The sequence below is a fragment of the Lissotriton helveticus genome, chromosome 6, assembly GCF_964261635.1.
Source record: "Lissotriton helveticus chromosome 6, aLisHel1.1, whole genome shotgun sequence".
Taxonomy (NCBI): Eukaryota; Metazoa; Chordata; class Amphibia; order Caudata; family Salamandridae; genus Lissotriton; species Lissotriton helveticus.
The window spans coordinates 218,908,632-218,927,768 of NC_136067.1; the positions used below are offsets into that span (position 1 = coordinate 218,908,632).

At 44.9% G+C, this 19,137-nt stretch overlaps 1 protein-coding gene across 8 annotated transcripts in view; it reads right to left on the minus strand.

Moving 5' to 3' along the window:
• The window catches only part of SUPT3H (SPT3 homolog, SAGA and STAGA complex component), a 2,933,604-nt gene that overhangs the window by 409,940 nt on the left and 2,504,527 nt on the right, over nt 1-19,137 (minus strand). The gene's annotated exons all lie outside the window — the stretch shown is intronic.

Below are 19,137 nucleotides of genomic sequence, written 5' to 3' on the forward strand. Positions count from 1 at the left end.
CTCCCACTTTGGGGCACTGTATGACGTTAATACAGTTTATTGCATTCTATTATGTGTATATGATACTCTATCCCACTGTGAATTAAACCGTGTGGATCTGAAAACATTTGTCTTTTGAATGATTACTTTTCAATTATTTAATTAGTTCCCTTGATACACTGGGACCCCTTCCTTCTAGTACCTTCCTCAACAACAAAGGTTGCCTTTGTGAAAAATTCTAAAGTATTCTCTGCCTTCTCTAACTTGGAAGATCTTCTCACGTCTTCTGGCTCGGACACAATCATGGAGTCCTCTCAACCTGCTCCGGGGAAAACTAATGTCAAAAGATTGAAGAAAGACCCTCCCTCGCCACTCAAACAGTCTGCGCCTGTCTCAATGGAACTTTTGTTGGAGGAGATACGATCTTTTCGCCCTTTTCTGGAGGAAATCATCTCCTTGCATCCCTTTATGGAGGAAACTAACGCCAAACTTCAAGTCCTTTCTGACAACTGGTCGCAAATTGAAACAAGAGTCTCCTCAGTTGAACATTCTGTTGCTTCACTTCAGGAAACTTGCTCCACGGTTTCTCATCTCAATTCGCAGGTATGCACACTCCAAAAGCAGGTGGAGGAGTTGGAAAATAGGAACAGGCGGAACAACCTTCGCATTTATGGTTTGGCGGAGGGCCTTGAGGGGTCAGACTCGCTTGCTTTCTTCAGGTCCTTCCTTCCCAAACTGCTCCGTCTGCCAGATGGTACGGTTCTCAACATTCAACGTGCCCACCGACTATGTCGTCCGCCTGCCTCTGCCTCCTCTTCACAACGCCCAAGGGGTGTCATTCTCTACTTCTTGGAGTATACTGATCTCCTCAAGGTTTTATCAGCTGCCAAGGCTTCTCTAAAACTGACATGGTCTGGCTCCTCCTTGTTCTTTGCTCAGGACTATGCAAAAGCAACTGCTAATCGCCGAAAGGCCTTCCTAGGCATGAGAGAGGATCTTCGCTCCATGGGTGCTCGATATGGCCTTTATCATCCATGTTTTTTCAAAGTCACATACAATAACAAGACAACTACCTACGAAGACCCAATTCGACTGCAGAGTTTCATCAATGCCCATAAGACTGCCGCTATGGATTCCTCTGGTCCTTCTTCTTCCGGCCCCGGATGAGCTGCAGTCTGGGTTCTCTTCATATTGCTCCTGCTTCTTGGTCATGTTTTTCCTCGTTACAATGTTGTACTTTTTCAATAGTTATTCTCCTGTAGTTGTACTGTATTGATGTTGCTTGTTGCTCCTGTTCTTCTCTGACTTGCGTCTGTACTCTAATCCCGCGTCTTCCTCTCCCGCCTCCACAGGAACCCTCCCTCGTCTGATGATGTCTCCCTGGCTTCCTGCTCAGCTGACCTTGGATGTGTTGCCTTACCTGTGTGGCTCCATCCCCCCTCGACACCTTCTCGTCTTTTACTTTTGTAGGTATGTTCCCCTTTTGTTTCTCCCTTTTGTTCCTCTCCTTGTTCAGTTTTCTCCCTTTTGAATTTTTCCTTCCTCTTCTTTGTATGGGTGACACTTTCCTTCTCACCATACTTTCTCGACTATACATCTTTGCTTCATCCATCCCAATGTTTCTTCTTCTTCTCTTTTTTCTCTCCATCTTTTTCTCTCCTTCGCTCATTTCCCACTTGCAACTTCCTATTTCTTCCTCTTTTTCTTCGCTCCTGCTGCACTTTCATTTTTTGTACTTTTATAATTTTTTCATGGGTATTTTTTTCCAGTTTTGTCTTCTTGATAACCATTGTTTCATTTACATGCAATGTCATTGAATATAATCTCATGGAATGTTAAGGGTATCAATTCTCCAATTAAGCGCCAACGTATCTTGTCCCATCTAGCCAAGTTGAATGTTGATGTGGCCTTTTTGCAGGAAACTCACCTCTCGGACACTGAATCTGTCAAACTCAAAAGAGGTTGGGTGGGTGAGGTGTTTTACTCACATGGGGATGGTAAGCGTAATGGTGTGGCAATCTTATGTCGTAAGTCGCTTCCTCTGACGCTTATTTCCCAGGAATCGGATGCTAACGGCAGATGGGCTTATGCCAAGATATCTCTTAAGGGTGTCCCAATCTCTTTTCTTAATATTTATGCTCCAACCGGGGGTGAGCCTCTCTTCTGGGCCGAGCTTTCCCAACATATTACCCGATTTATGGATGATAACTTTGTTCTTGCTGGCGACTGCAACCACCCCTTGGATCATTTTGTGGATAGGCACTGTGCCACTCATTACATCCCTAATAAATCCCATAAGCTCTTTACCCAAACCATTTCCCAACATAAGCTTATCGACGCATGGCGTCTTTGTAATCCAACATTAAAAGAGTTCACTTTTTACTCTCCCTTACATCATTCCCAGTCACGAATTGACTAAATTTTTGTCTTTCATCATATTGCTCAGTCCCTCAATACCGCTGAAATTGGTTTGGTTTTACTTTCAGATCATGCCCCGGTTTTGATTAGCATAGATGCACTCCCTAAATCTGTTGGCCCTAAGAGGTGGTGCTTTAACAATACTCTCTTATTAGATTCCAAATTTACTACCTCTTTTACTTCATTTTTGGATTAATTTTTCTTACTTAATGATACTCCTTCTGTTCCAACACACACCATCTGGGACGCATTTAAGGCTGCAGCACGAGACTTTATTATCAGTTTTGTAGCGCGGGAACGTAAAACTGCCCGTAAATTTATTGAGAATCTCCTTACTGATATTAAGAGACTGGAACATGCCTATTTTACCTCGCATTCACAGGACAGCCTGACTGCTCTCGTAGCTGCCAAACTGAAGTTTAATCAAAAGTCCACGGAGGATGCCTCACTATATTTGTTAAAGTCCAGTGCTAAATTTTATGGGGGACGTAACAAAGCTGGGAAAATTCTTGCCAACTATCTAAAGGTTAAGCACAATAAGCTGAACATCGATTCCATTTATGATGCCAATTCTGTTCTCCAACATAAAGATGCTGATATTCTTACTGAGTTCTCCCGTTTCTATGAGAATTTGTATTCCTCTGAAACTCAGCCCTCCCCTCACTCTCTCACGCACTTTTTCTCCAGCATCCAGAAACCTGAGCACTTTCCTCTTGACTTGACCCATTTAGAATCCGACATCTCTCAAAAGGAACTGACTACTGCACTTCAACATCTTAAACTGAACAAAGCTCCGGCTCCGTATGGTTTCACTGTGGAATTTTACCTCCACTTTTCCAAGTCACTCATTCCAAAACTCCGTTCTCTCCTGAGTTCGTTCACTGTCCTTGGAAGCTCCTCTGGGTCCTTTTCTGATGCCCACATATGCTTAATTCCCAAAGAAGGAAAAGATGCCAAGCACTGTAAGAATTATAGGCCCATTTCCCTGGTAAATATTGATTACAAAATATTTGCCAAGGCGTTAGCTGCTCGACTGGACCTTCTGCTTCCGGACCTTTTGGGCGAGGAACAGTCTGATTTTGTGAAGGGCCGCTATATAACCGACAATACTAGATTACTGTTTAATATCTTGTCGAAATCCTCACGTCTACAACATTCTCTTCCAGCGATCGCCCTGGATGCCGAAAAGGCGTTTGATAGGGTTGAATGGACCTACCTTTTCCACACTCTAGGATGGTTTGGCTTTGGTCCCAAATTTATTTCCCTGGTCTCCCGCTTGTACTCTGGCCCACGCGCGGCGGTCTGTGCAAATGGTCACGTTTCCCCCTTCTTTGTTCTCGGTAGAGGGGTTTGTCAGGGTTGTCCCCTTTCCCCTTTAACTTGGCGTTGGAACCCTTCCTGTCCAAACTTTGCCAAAACCCCAATATTCATGGTTTTCAGACTGCGAACTCCCACGTTAAACTTGCTGCTTATGCAGATGATATTCTGCTCTTCCTTTACAATCCTACAGATTCCATCCCTGCTTTTCCGGAGGAAGTACTGAACTATTCCCGCATTTCTGGCTATAAACTTAATAATGATAAATGCGAGATCCTGCCCCTCACAAAATTCACATTTAAACCTGACTTCAGCGCTTCCAACTTCACCTGGAGTCCTTCCCACAATAAGTATTTAGGTTTACACATTATCCCCTCCATCCCTACTACTGTTTCCCTCTGCCTCACTAAATGTATTAAAAAAATATCGGATTTAGCAACCAGATGGCACCCTCTTTATTTATCTTGGTGGGGCCGTCTCGACACTATCAAAATGATGCTATCCCCTATCATCCTCTATACCATCTCCAACATTCCTGTGCCTATTCCCTCTAAATTCTTTAAGAAGATTAACACAGTCTTATCCTCCTTCTTGTGGAACAACAACAAACCTAGAATGTCCCTTGCTAGATTGATCCGTCCTGCTTCAGCTGGTGGAGTGAATTTTCCAGACTTTCCCGCCTACCAGAAAGCCTTTTTGTTGCGCCAAGCTTCCTTCTGGCTGCAGGACCCCATTTCTCCCTGTCCCCTATGGGCTAAGGTTGAGCGCCTTTTCCTTTCCCCCTTTTCTTTTGCTGAGTATATTTCTTTTTCTCGGAAGCCTTCTTCGATCTCCACCCCCATCCATAAGTTCACCTCCAAGCTTCTCCTCTCCTCTAAACCCACTCCTCCCACTACCGTTGCTGATTTCCTTTCTTCCACCATTTGGCATAATATCCATCTTCTAATCCACAACAAGCCCTTTTATTGGAAATCCTGGAGGCATAAAGGTTAGTTTGGGTATCGCAACTGTTTCATGTTCAACCCTTATGCCCTTCTCGACTCTTTGTTCTACCTTTGATTTACCCCTATCTTTTGCTCCTAAATATCTCTTACTTAAAACAGCAGTACTCACTACGTACAACCAGCTTCTGCAAGCACAAACGCCACCTTCTTCTACCTCCTCACCCACTACTCGACTTCACTCTCTCCTACGCACTACTCCCAAGGCTTCTACTCTTTACAAGTACCTCCATGCCCTTGAATCTACTAGAACCAAATCTAAAGTGGAGGAGCAATGGGAGCATGACTTCGATACTTCCTGGTCCGTGTCCATGTGGGACAAGTTATGGATTAAGATTCGTAAATCGTCCAGAGCGGCGTCCCTAACACAGTCTCTATTCTTCCTCTACAACAGGTTACTATATACGCCCTCTGCTCTTAACAAGCGATTTCCAACTACCCCAGATGTTTGCTGGTCTTGCTCTTCTCCGAATGCCACCCTATTCCATATGTTGTTTCTTTGTAAACCCATACATGATTTTTGGATACAGGTTTGGGCTCAAATTAATGTAATTTTCGATACTCATATTCTTTTTTCTCCTACTCATGTTTTCTTGGGAAGCCTTTTGCCTTGCTGGGGCGCCATTGATGATGATGTTCGTATTGTTGATTTGTTGCTAGCTGTTGCATTCCAGCCGATAACTATTAATTGGAAGGCTTCAACTGACATTTCCTTCAAGGCTTGGTGGTACAATGTTTGTCATAATCATAGGCTTAACACTGCTTTTGTTTTCCCTCTTCACATGGCCGCGAAGCGTGCACAACTACGGCTCCCTGTTACACTGTATTTAGATAATTGTGCTCTCCGCTCCTTTTGTCCAAAGCCGTCCCAACAAAAGGTTCCTAAACCTCCCTGAATACCCTTTGCATTTCCTTTTATTTTTCTTACCATTTGTTATTTGAACATTTTTTTTCCTGATTTCTTATTAATCCATTGCATTATCTCTGTCATATTTATTGCCCATGATTTACCCATTTACTCATGCTTTTGAATTTGCTGTATTATTTTTTCTTTGATTGATCTTGTTTCCCCCCCTCCTTTTAGTTGTCCCTCAATTTTCTGTATATTGTTCTTTGATACCTTGCATTTTGATCAATAAAGTCTTTTTTGAACTGAAAAAAATAAGAGAAAGGTGTTACTTGCTATCCTCCTCCGGACCTTCAATCTCTTAAAAAGATCAAAGGTTGCCAATGAAATCTACCACTATAAGAAAAGAGCTCAGTAATAGCACCACAGACCAAAAGTGGCAAGTCGTCAGATTTATGGAAACACCAAAACTTTACAACTACTTCGCTCGAAGCCAGTCTGAATCAGAAGGAAGGTGATTAGGATGGTAACTGATGCCAACCTTTCTTACACACATACTCCGCATTTCATGGAGAAGTTTGGAGCCTGGCCACACTCAAACCAGCCTCTGCAAGAGAGAAGGGAATTTTGCCCTCCTTTGAGGTCACCCCAGATTCTTTGCTTTTAAAGGAGTGGGCCTAGTGACATGTTTCTCTTTGAGAACTAGGAGATATTTAAATATCTCCCAGTGCCCGCGCCCTGATCCCTAAAGAAGGTGGTCATGATTACTTGCAATGAGCATGCAGTACTCTGTAGTAAGGCCACAGGAGTATGGTGCAGAAAGGCGCCAGCTGCATTTTAGTCAAATGTGACTGTACCCTGCCATCACCCACATGTGAGACTTTAAAACACTGATTTAGGGCTGATATTGCAGGCCTGAACATTTACACGCCCCCAATAAGTAGTGCTTTGGAGCCCATAAGGCCTTGGTGCATAATGTATGAAAGGATATCATATCAAATAAGGAACTGTAATGTCTCTGCCACAGAAGTCAAACGTGCTATGTATTGTATAATAATAAAAAAGACTTTTAATTTTGCAAAGACCTGTTTTTCAGAGTAAAAGCCACATTTTCACAAGCGGACTTGTGAAAATATTACAGAAACTAGGTTTGTGATAAGGTAACATTCATCAAACATCTAATTAGTGAACATATATTTGTGTTTAATATGGTCCAAAGATAATTTGTACAAAGGTTGATCATCTGTACCCCAAGAGTGGACAGCCACCAGGCTGGTTATTGATCTCTGCCTTGCAGTAACAATAATTAGATTCCTTAGCCCTTCTGAATATGTTTGAAGTGCCTCCCAGAGAAAAACAAAGGCTCTTTGGCAGGTGATGGCCTACTGATATAGCTCTATAAAGAAGGCACAGGAAAGTTAATAATAGCACATCCACCCTTAGTTATTTAGGAATGTGAGGGGAGAGGAAGGCCTAGATGAGCTCAACAAGCATACAGGAACCCTGATAATGGCACAGTTACTTTAAACAGGGCTCTTGAGATTTTGCAACAAAAACATTCCTTATAAACCACTTTGCTGCTCCTGGGAGCTAGGGCTGTAAGAAAACACGTTACTTACCCGTAACTTTGCTTCTCCAGTATTGGTAACTTTCATAGATTCCCATTGCTTGTATCATTCCCCGTCGTCGGAATGGGAGCCTCGGTAAATAAAAATAACATAGCAGTAGATACAAAAGAGAAAGAAAGGCCTAGGCCTCATCCAATTTTGTAGCATATCCACCTCTTTTTTCAAAAGAGACCAAAACCATGCAACAACCAATCAGATTAGCCTCACCCCATAGAACATTCCTGAGAAAGCCTCAGAGCCTCAGATTTTCGTAGCCGTTGTGTAACAGTAATCACATATGCTGAAGGCTAAGCTTTCCCAGGGGAGGAGGGTGAGTGCATGGGAATCTATGAAAGTTACGAATACTGGAGAACCAAAGTTACAGGTAAGTAACTTGTTTTCTTACTCCAGTATTGGAACTTTCATAGATTCCCATAGCTTGTATCAGAGTAGCTAGCAGTTAGCAATAAAGCACATTTTGTGACAGAAATACTGAAACCACATTGTATCCATACTTTCATAATAAGTTAACAGACCTTAACACAGTAGTCAGTAAAACATTATCAGATACAAAATGTGCAATAACAGGAAGGAGGGATAGAAGGGAAAGCTCACTGCCGCCTCACTCCGTGTGCAAGAGTCCAAGCAGAAGTGCTTTGCGAAAGTATGGGCACTGCTCCATGTAGCTGCCCTACAAATGTCCTAGATAGGAACTCCAACGAAGAGAGCAGCAGATGATGAAACTGATCTTGTGGAGTGAGCCCGGGCATGTCCTTCTAGCGGCTTACCCGCCGCTTGGTGACAGTAGTGAATTGTGCTGGCAAGCCAACGTGAAATCCCTTGCTTTGAAAGGGGAAAACCTTTTCGAGGTGCACTAAAAGCGACAAAGAGTTGTGTAGACTTCCTGAAAACCTCTGTGCGTTGAAGATAAAATTTCAGCCATCTCTGGACATCCACGGAATGAAGAAACCTTTCTGCTGGAGTCGTAGGTCAAGGGAAAAAAGATTTTAAAACGACAGGTTCATTCAAATGGAAATCCGAAGAGACCTTTGGAATACATTTCGGATTTGTCCTTAGAATTAGAGTGACGTTTTTGAACTGTAAAAAGGGTTCCTTAATCGCGAGAGCTTGAAGTTCTCCAACTCTCCTGTCTGATGTTAAGGCTAGAAGGAGAGCCACCTTCCATGACAAAAATGTTAGATCCGCTCTATGAATAGGCTCAAACGGAGGTCTCATGAGATGAGCAAGAACCAAGTTCAGTTGCCACATTGGTGGCAGAGGTCGAACCGGAGGGAAAACTCTAAAGAGTCCGTTCAGGAATTGTTTAACAATCCTTGCAGACCAGAGGGAAGGGCCAGAGGCTGTCTGTCTGAATCTAGAGACAGCGGCCAGGTGTACTTAGATGGAAGAATGTGCAAGACCTTATTTGGCCAGAGACAGAATGTAAGGTAATATTTGATGAGGAGCAGAAGAGAACGGACAAACAAAAACGTTTTCATTTTGCGCGATAGGTCTTATATGTACCTGGTGCAGGGGCTTGCGCTAAAACCTCTTTACAGTCTTGAGGGATATTTAAACTCTGGAACTCTCGATTCTCAGGAGCCACGCTGTCAACTGAAGTGAGCTTGGGTCCGGATGCACCACTTGGCCCTAGGACATCGTCAATAGAGAAGGAATGGGACGCAGGTGAAACGGCTGATCTTGAGAGAGTAGAACCAGAACTGGCGGGGCCACGCCGGTGCTATTAGAATCATTGTGCAGGGTTCCGTCTTGAGTTTTCTGAGTAATCTTGGAATCAGGGGAATTGGCGGAAAAGCGTAAACAAATGCGCCTGACCAAGCCATCGAATGAGCATTCCCCAACGAGCCTCGATGGCTATCCCTGCTTGCATAAAACCGGCATTCCCTGTTGTCTGGTGTAGCGAACAGGTCTATGGACGGAGTGCCCCAACGAGTGAAAATTCCGTTGAGTGCCCTGATCCAGTTCCCACTCGTGACAGACTGACTTCAGACGACTCAACATATCTGCTGTTGTGTTGAGGGTACCTGGAAGATGCTCTGCTGAGAGAGCTATTTTTTGAATAATTGCCCATTCTCAGATCTCTTGGGCCTCCTTGGAAAGAAGTTGAGATCTTGTTCCACCTTGCTTGTTCACATAGTGCATGTCCGTCGTGTTGTCTGTACGGACCAGGACGGTGGAGTTCCGAATCCTCGGAAGGAAAGCTTGTAAGGCCAAACTACTCGCCTTGAGCTCCAGAAGATTGATGTGGAGAGTGCATTGCTCGGGTGTCCAGTGCTCGCTTACTTGAAGGTCTTGCAAAACTGCTCCCCAGCCTTCTAGAGAGGTGTCCGTGGTCAGTATCAAAGGAGCTGGAGCAACTTTGAAAATGAGACCTTTTCAGATATTGTCTTTGATGGTCCACCAGTTGATTGCCTCTTTCATAAGAGGAGTGACTATTATCTTGTCGTCGAACGAGCCTTCCGCCTGGCGCCATTGCATGTCCAGTTGTTCTTGCAAGGGGTGCATATGAAGTCTGCTATGCAGAATTAAGGGAAGGCAGGATGAAATCGATCCTAGGAGACATTTGTATAGACGGACAGCCAGAGTTAGTGTTTTCTGCAATTGACGGGCGGAAAGAATTAGCCTTTTCTGTCTTTCCTCTGATGGGAAAGCTTTGCAACAAGTTGTATCCAGAATGGACCCTAGAAACTTGGCTGACCTGGATGGACGAAGGACTGACTTGTCTCTGTTGAGTTGAAGTCCCAGATGATTGAAAACCTGAATGCAACTTTCGACTGCCCTTGTAGTTACTTGAGAAAATGGAGCTTTTATCAACTAATCCTCCAGGTAGGGAAAAACCTGCAGTAACTGTTTTCTGAGAGACGCTGCAACTGGGGCCAATACCTTTGTGAATATCCGCGTAGCGGATCTGAGTCCGAAAGGCAGGACCTTGAACTGAAAGTGGCTCTTGGCTACTGTGCAGCGTAGAAATCTCCTGTGGGCTGGGTGAATAGGAACATGGAAATATGCGCCCTCTAGATCCAGAGTTGCCATATAATCGCCTGGATTCAGGAGACGCAAGATATCCTGAAGAGATACCATCCGAAACGAGAGTTTTATGAGATAGGTGTTGAGCTCCCTCAGGTCTAAGATTGGGCGCCATTTTTCTTCCGTCTTGCGAACCAGGAAAAAACTGGAATAGAACCCTTTTCCTCATTGGGATAGAGGAACTGGCTCTATTGCTCCTTTGATGAGCAGTTGATGAGCTTCGAGACGTAGAAGATGCAGATGTTTTGATTCGGTGGCATGAGGGGCTCTGGAAGGTGGACGGTGTTGAAACTCTAAAGTTTGGCCAAACTGGATGATATTGAGGACCCACCGATCTGATGTTAATGTTCTCCCAGCTGTGGAGGCCCCCCATTGATGTAACAGGGGGTGAAGGAACAGTAGGCAGGGCCGGAAAGCCGCTATTGGCGTTTAAAATAATTTCTCCCCTGACGCCCTTGTCGTCCTTTTGAAAGCTGGCGAGATAAAGACGCCGCTTGGCCTTGGCGTTGAGAGTACTGAGGTTTGTATGACTGTGAATAGGAGGAGGAGCGCTGATGGTATCCTCCTCTGTATGTAGAAAAACTTTTTCCTCTTGCACCCCAGAAGAGCACCTTGCGGGATTGCAATATCTCCAGGGACCTTGCCGTCTGTGTCTTTTTTGATGTCCTGTAGAGCGTCGTCCACATGCTTTACAAAAAGCATTTCTCCATCAAATGGTAAATCTAAGATCTTATTCGGAACTTTAGGGCGAAACCAGGTAGCCCGAAGCCAGCCTTGCCGTCTCAGAACACCTGAACCTGCCAAAGCGCGAAAAGCAGTGGTGGCTGTCCATTGCACAATTGATCATTTCTGAAGAAGACCGCTCTCCTTCTTCTAGGATCTTCTTTGCGTCAGCCTTGAAACCATCTGGCAGTTGATCCAAAAATAGAGATAAATCGCACCACATTTGGCGATCATATCATCCTAAAATTGCAAGTGCATTGGCAGGTCTATCAAGAAGGCTGGACATAGAGGAAAACCTCTTCCCCACATTGTCTAGGCGCCTACCCTCCTTATCCGGTGGTGTGGTAAGGGGTGAGGTTCCGTGAATTCTGAACCCGTTTCATAAAGGTCATGGTTTCGTTACGAATTTGATATTAGCGAACCGTAACTAGTTAGTACGACAAGTATGAGTGTTTTCATCACGTTAGACCGATGGATTCACTACGTATTTAGGGATTTCGTTCTGAACCCTTGGGTTCCATTTTGTGTATGGCAGCCATTTTGTGGTTGCCCTCACATAGGCCAATGACTACGGCCGAACGAGTCTTTAGCACACGTACACTTTAGCTGACTTCTGAATGACCTGAGCGAACTGACCCTCTTGCCTGAAGCCAACCTTGTTAGGCCAGTTCCTTTCCCAGTAGCTGATCAAGATTGAGGATCAAAGCACAGGACATCGTAAAACTTTATTGCACACAAATATGTCTTATCCTACTCTCACCTGTTTCTGCTCCTTTCTTTATGGTCTATTTACGATGGGGATGTGCCCTTATTTATTATGGGTTCGTTCGACCTGTCTAAAGAAGAATGTTGGGTTTGACCGATGACTGATCATGGGCTGGGCAACTGAAAAGTGGGTTTTACCGTAATGCGATACCTTTGGTGTGGATACATCTGATTGGACAGTTTGTAAATGTAAGGTATTTGTCTGGAATGTGATTTTTGGCATAAAAAGGGATGACTTGCTTTGTAAAATTGAGCAGTCTCCTGAGAACTCATACCGTGTTGACTTCTAGGACTTCTGTTACTGGCTGCAGCCAATCAATTCGATCTTTGACGCCACCAAGAAGTTTCCGTGTCGCTGTGTTCTAAGACAGGTGATACCCAAAGACTTTGGGCGTGCCCCTGGCGCCGCCGGGTCTTAAATAACCCGGTTCTTCAGTGGCGCCAATGGATTCTTTGACTTTCTTTGAGCCGCCTGAGAGATAACAGAGTCCGGCTTTGGTTGACCAACCAGGCACGCGGGACTATCTTCAGGAGCCTTATATTTTTTCTCAAGTCGCGGAAGAACAGGGATGACGGTAGCTGGAGACTGCATCACCTTTATTCCCTCACTCCATACATGCTCCACAATCGGGATAGAACGGATGGATTTTCTATAAGGCTCTTTAAAATCATAAAGAAAGCATTCCTATTGTACAGTTGGAATGGGAAGGCCAAACCTCTAGGAAGCTCTCTCCATAAGATTATGGAAACCTCCAATGTCTGCTGGAGGAGAATCTATAGGATCCGGTGATGGTGAAGCAGGATCCGGAATGACATTCATCCCATTCGCTAACCGGATCCGGGACCTGTTCCACATTCGGATCATCATCTGATGAATCGTCATCATCATCATGTACAGTTACGATATTCTGGCGACCTTCTATTGGTTCCGGCTCCGGAGGTTGAGGTAATTGAGGAGCCACTGTAGTCGAAGAATAGGTCAAGGTTGGGGGAGGCGGCGGTTGCATTGATTGCTGATCAGAGGTTTGGGATGGAAATCCCCTTTTACAATCTAGAAACATGATTTGTAATGTACCTGATAAGTGAAGACAGCATGGCTACCATACCCTGTTGTGATTACTCTTGTGGTCTATCTCGTGGAACGTATCGTTGTTGTTCCATGTAATAATCACCAGAATCCGAGTCCTGGTATTTTACTTGAAGTTGGGATGGACTGCAAGCATCCCCATAAGGACCTCCCTCTTCCTCTGAGTATTCTTCGTCCAAGAGCAATGCCGGAGGTAATGGTGTCACTCTATGAGGAGACGTCATTTCCGGCATGATTTGGCATCTTTTTATAGAAATGTGAACTTTTTGTATCGTCGACGAGGAGAATGGATTGTCGATGACGATGGGCTGATCATCGACGGTACCGTCGACGAGCTTGATGTCATTACCATTGTAGATGTTGTCATCGACATCGCCGCAGTCGTCTTCGTTGTCGACACCATCGTCATCGTCGTCGTCAAGGTTGTCAACATCGTCGACGGCATTGTGACAGGAACCTGTAGCGTCAACGAAGTCGTCGTCGAAGCTCTCGACGACTGGCCCGTCGACGAAGCTGGAATCTACGGCAGGTGAATTTTTGACGCCGCCGTCGATGTACCTGATATTGTCGATGTCGACGGACGTATTGTCTTCTTAGATTTTCCCTCCTGAGGCACAGAAGATTGTTTATTGAATAATTTTGTCTTTTCAGATGGCGGAGAGGAAACAGAAGGTCCATGGCTCACCTTCTGAGTTGAAAGTACCTCAGGAACTAGTCCCTCCCTCTCCTTTACACTTCGGTGAGGAGATTTTTTGGGACTGGGCCTGTCAGACCTATCAGACGTCTTTTGTAAGGCCTTAGTAGGAGGTTCAGTCGAAGTTGAAGGGGAAGACCTACCCCTCTTTTTTGACCTCCTTGAAGATGTAGCTGAGGAGGAATCATCACTCTCACTAGATACTTCCTCTTTACGTGACTTCAGCTTCTGCAACCAGGTTAGCAGACGTCCTTCCCTGTCTCTCAGAGTCTTGGTAGAAAAGGTCCTGCAGATCTTACAATCAGTGGCCTTATGATCAGGGTACAAGCAATAAATGCAGTCTTTATGCTTGTCCTCAATGTAAAGTCTTTTCTTAGAACAAGTCACACAGGCTTTATATAAAGCTTTCTTCTCCTTGTCTGACATCCTTGAAGAGAAAAAGATGAAATCCAAAGGTTGTAGAGCAATCTGATCTAGCTCAGTGGAGACTCCCTTAGTAAAACGTGCGGTAGAAAATCTTAGGCTCTGAGGCTCTCTCAGGAAGGTTCTATGGGGTGAGGCTAATCTGATTGGTTGTTGCATGGTTTTGGTCTCTTTTGCAAAAAGAGGTGGATATGCTACAAAATGAGATGAGGCCTAGGCCTTTCTTTCTCTTTTGCACCTACTGCTATGTTCTTTTTTATTTATCGAGGCTCCCATTCCGACGACGGGGAATGATACAAGCTATGGGAATCCATGAAGGTTCCAACACTGGAGTAACAAAGCAAATATCTCTTGACATGCATAATAAGGATATTCCAAATCACAGTGTAGTTATGTTGCAACACAGAGGAACAAAACTCATTCCAGAGTTCCTTTATTTTTTTTGTCAAATCTATTTTATTAGCATTTTATATCAGTCGAGAGACAGTGCAATATTCAGACAGTGTAACAGGACAATCCAGGCGCACCAATGCATTGTTAACAATTCTCAGATCGGCTTGTTGCACAGTCCTGAGGCCATGAGTACACCAACACAGTTGGGCAGTGTGTGCGTTGTATCCCGGTACATACACGCAGGATTGTGCCCCGGAGTCCTCTGGAGTGTTGCACGGCTTCCTGCCAGTCCAATTGTGCACAATAACATAATCACAGAATCATGAGGTGAATCCCACTACTGTGTGCTTACACATAGAGATGACAGTAATCAAACCGTTAATACAAACATTCTAACTTTCAAACTATTGCGGCACACCCACATCATGTTAATCATCCCCTTCCACCCCCGCCCCCCCGACGTCCCACCCAATGGGTGTCATTATGTGCGAGCATGTACGCATCTCGGTCTTGTGCGCCTAGATGCGGACAGGCCCAGTGCAGCAACACTCCCTGACAGCAGAAGAGCTCACGGCATGTGTGAGCATCCAGGGCAGCAGATTAGGCCGCTCCAGTATCCTGGGCGTCCGCCGCCTCTGGCGGCCGCAGTGCGCTAAGCATGCGCTCCCACCTTTCTGCCATGGGTTCTTTCCGAAGCCCGGTTGTCTCCTCCCGCCGTATGGCTATCCATTCCGCCCGTGCCCATGCCTTAAGGGAGGCTACCCACGCTTGCACTGCAGGCGGCTCGCGTGCCTTCCATCGCCGCGTTAGCAGTCGCTTAGCTACCACCAGACCCAGGTCTAGGAAACGGGACGAAGCCTTATCTTGCTGTCTCCTCCTGAATTGGTGCAGAAGGTACTCAGGCCAGTTGAAGGGGATGACGCGGCCTGTGCACGCCCCGAGCACCTCGCCTATATCACGCCAGTAGATGACCAGTCTGGGGCAGCTCCACAGAAGGTGAACCAGCCCCACATCTAGCTCTTCGCATCTAGGGCAGGACGCGTCAGTGCGGTGAATTCCAGAGTTCCTTTATAACGTCATGAACCTCCAAGGTGACTTATAATATCCTTTCAATATATGGCAGAGGGTATTTTATTTGTTATAATACATGGTGACACCATCACCCATCCCACAAACCGCGTAAATATGTGGTGCCTTGCTCTTTCGTATAAAAGAGATAGTATGGCTGCAGAGAAAGCATACAAGCACAATATGCAGTGGGAAGCTAAACACACCAACAATCATTCATTTGTCACAAAAGATATTAGAATCATTTTAATGTAAGTCAGATTAAAAAACATGCTGTAGGCCAGAATTGGCAGAAACATGCACAGATATTCTGTCTTTCCTGTAATTGCAAATGATGGGCAAAAATTAAAGATGAAACCAAAAATCCTTCTTTTATTCTGATTACTAGCTATTGTAGAAAGACAGATCAGAGGAATTTAAAGCCAGTTTTGTCGTATAAACTGCAGCTGTATGTCTACTCTTTGACCCGCCTTACACATTGGCCTTTTGGCTTTGGCAGCAGGCATTATGATCTCACAACTCAACTTTGATAACTTATTGGGAATCATCCGCTACGTCATTTTAAAACTCAACAGCAATAAGGAAATTAGAGACAGGGTTTTATACTAGGATTGCAGGCTCTCATGTACTGAAAAACAAATAAAACGATAAAGAGCCCATGATCCACAATACACAGAATATGAGGATGTACAAAGCTGTGTTATGCTAACTTTAACTTATTAGCCGGCACTCATTGGCATGGGAAGAATTCTTGACGGTGTTTGACTGATTGAAAGGGTGTTGGTTGAGAGGGTGCATGTGGGATAAAGAGCCATTTTTTAAACTCAGAATGGCCAATGATTACTCCGAAGGAGGCAAGCAAGGTGCCCCTTCCAATGCTCAGACAGTGAAATGCCAATGGGATAACACTCTGAAGGGAAATATGGTGAAATTGGTCTTAGAACCCAGGCCCAGATCAGTGAGAAGCACGGCAAATAAGGTACAATTGTTGTAGGTAAATAGGCTCCGTTACAGAATACAATGCCAAGTAGTTATAATCAAAGCGGTATTTTTGTCGGTTTTCATCAAGAGTCTGCCAGAAGCATTTTCAATCCCCTGAAGCTTGCTCAGGACGTTTTTAGTAGTCTGAGAATAACACTGGTAGCGTACACTACAATGGAGTATGTTTCATAGGTATTTCAACTGAGATTGACTACAGCAATTATTTGACACTTGAATGGCAGGTATGAGTCAGTCAGAAAGGTGTATGACCATGTAGACCAGGGTTAAGGTTTGTGGCAGATTTGGGGTTTTGTGACTATGTTGACCTAGGTGCTGGGTTCTCACTATATTGGTCAGGTTAGGGGTATGTGACTGTGGACTGGTAGAAGTGTATATGAGCTGGTCAACCAGGGTTGGAGTTTGTGACTACAAAGGCCGGGGCTGAGGTTTCTAACTACATTGGCCTGGTTAGAGGTAGTACTAGTGAGAAGACAATTGTGACGTGACGTAGTGATCCTGGAAGCTAGCAGCTGAAAACATAGACCTTGGTGATCTTTTTGCCTTGTCAAGTTTGTCAGGTGACTATCAGCTGGAGGTCACACTCCAAATGTATTTAAAATCAATAAGTTGTTTCTGAGCTGTACTATTTAAATGAAGAAAAACGTTTTGTGAGTGTGTTTTCCTTATTTGAATAAATGCTAAAATACTCATTAAATTAATAATTTGACGGTGTAACAGAGATGTCCATTTAGCTCCACTGAGCTTGCACCAACATCTAATAGTACATGCCTGGATCCAGAATGCGTCAACTGTCCTTGCCATACAAAGTACTTCAAATCTCCATTTGCACTGCATAGTGTGCCCAGCCAGTGTTATAGCAATGAACGGCTGTCTACCCCCTTCTGTATGACCATAAATGTCAGCCAAGATCTTCTGCTAATGCACTGTCAGAAGGGTGTTACCCTATTAGCACTAGTACCTTCCTCTTCCCAATGAGCCAATCCATTATTCTTGCAGCACATGTTGTGTAATGGTATAGGTGCCAAAGGAGCATTTGGATGGGGTGGTTAGATTGTAGATCACACTTGGAGTGGTGAACATTTATGAACTCCTAGGGAGTACCTTGACAGGTATCAAAGAATGTCAACTAGGGCAGCAACGCTTTCACAGATCCAGATTGCGTGGCCGAGACATGCAATCTTGATCAGTGAGGACCCATACTTACTAAAATTTCATCTAGCAACACAGAGCCTTGCATTGAATACAATTGTGCGCGGCAGACAGCCTGAGCAGGCCAGCTCTGATGGGTAACCCATAAGGTTAATTGGGATACCAGCAGTAGGGTGACTCGGGGAACAACAGAGTGGCTCTGTGCCCTGACTGGAAGAGGGCAGTGCACAGCAAGCTAGTGTCAGGAATGTATAGGAACGGCGACAATACGCTTGACAGGTCAGAAAGTGACAGGTAGGTAAAAAGGTGTGGTAGGTGTGGCAGAGTGCACCAATGGGAAGGAAGAATGATGCACAGAGCGGGATAGGGAGGTTAGGACAAGTGAAAGTATCCTGCCACAAGCACCTGAATGGTATTCAGACAGCATGACGCACATTAGAGCTTTTGAATTGACCTCAAGCCTTTTAATCAGAACAGGTACACTCTGCTTGAGCTTTTGTGAAGGAGGGCGGATGTCATGTATGAAGATGGGCGGAGGAGTGGAAACCACCCATCCTCATTGCATCTCGTATTGCGTTGCTGATAAACCCTTAGCCTCATCTCACTTCCTGTTTTGGCAAATAGAATGCAGCTTTGAAGTGCATATGCTGAACACAGTGTGAATGAACGTATTTTACCAACCTACACATGCTCTCCCATTATTCATCCTCAAGTTGCATCACCAGACAGCTTGCTTGTTGGGGGATTGAGGGGGCAAAACACGCGACCGATCTGCCGTCATATCGTTGTAAAAAATAAAGAAACCAAGTAACGTCCCCCTCCCAGTTCCAACAAACCATGGAAAGTGTGTGACGTGCTCAGAGCCACAGTAAACAAGGTCCATATACCCTTAGCTATAGCTGTAAGGCTAGCGTGTTGGAGGAACTGCCCAGCTCCCAAGCCAAAACTGCTTTGTGCATCAGCAAATGAAATGAATTCCTTGTTTGGGCAAAGATCACCAATGGTCTCACAATCACCCTCCCACCAAGTGGTCAAGTCTGTGGAATCCGCAAGCACTCTTAAGGCTGGTAAGAATGTGAAGTCCCTAGCAAAGGGGGCCAGTTTCAACACCACCCTCACTGTACGTTCGCACAAGGAAGCAGTGTGCTTAATGAGGTACGAGACCTGACCAACGTCTCGGCTCCCGCCATCAGCATCTGAGGGAGGGTGAATTTACCAGCCGTACCCTGCAAGAGCCTCTTGTTCCAGTTGCCCCCTCAGTCAGCCAATGCACAGCTTGTTGTACCTGGGTAACCAGATAGTATTGTTCTAAATTCGAGACTGCCAGACCCCACTCCTCAAGTGATAGGAATATAAAGTCCCTCGCCACCCTACTACACCCCCCCCCACTCATAGTAGTAAACAGAGAATGCACCTGTCTAAACACCACCTTATGAAGACTGTTGAATGAGTGTTGGATGGAATAGAGACATTGTGGCAAAAACACCATTTCGACATGGCCATACAGCCATTGAATGAGAGTGGAAGGGTATTCCAGAATTGAACAGAAGACCGCAGGCCTTCCATGACCCTAATAATATTATATTGTATGCGCTTCTGCCTCATGTGCTCCACGA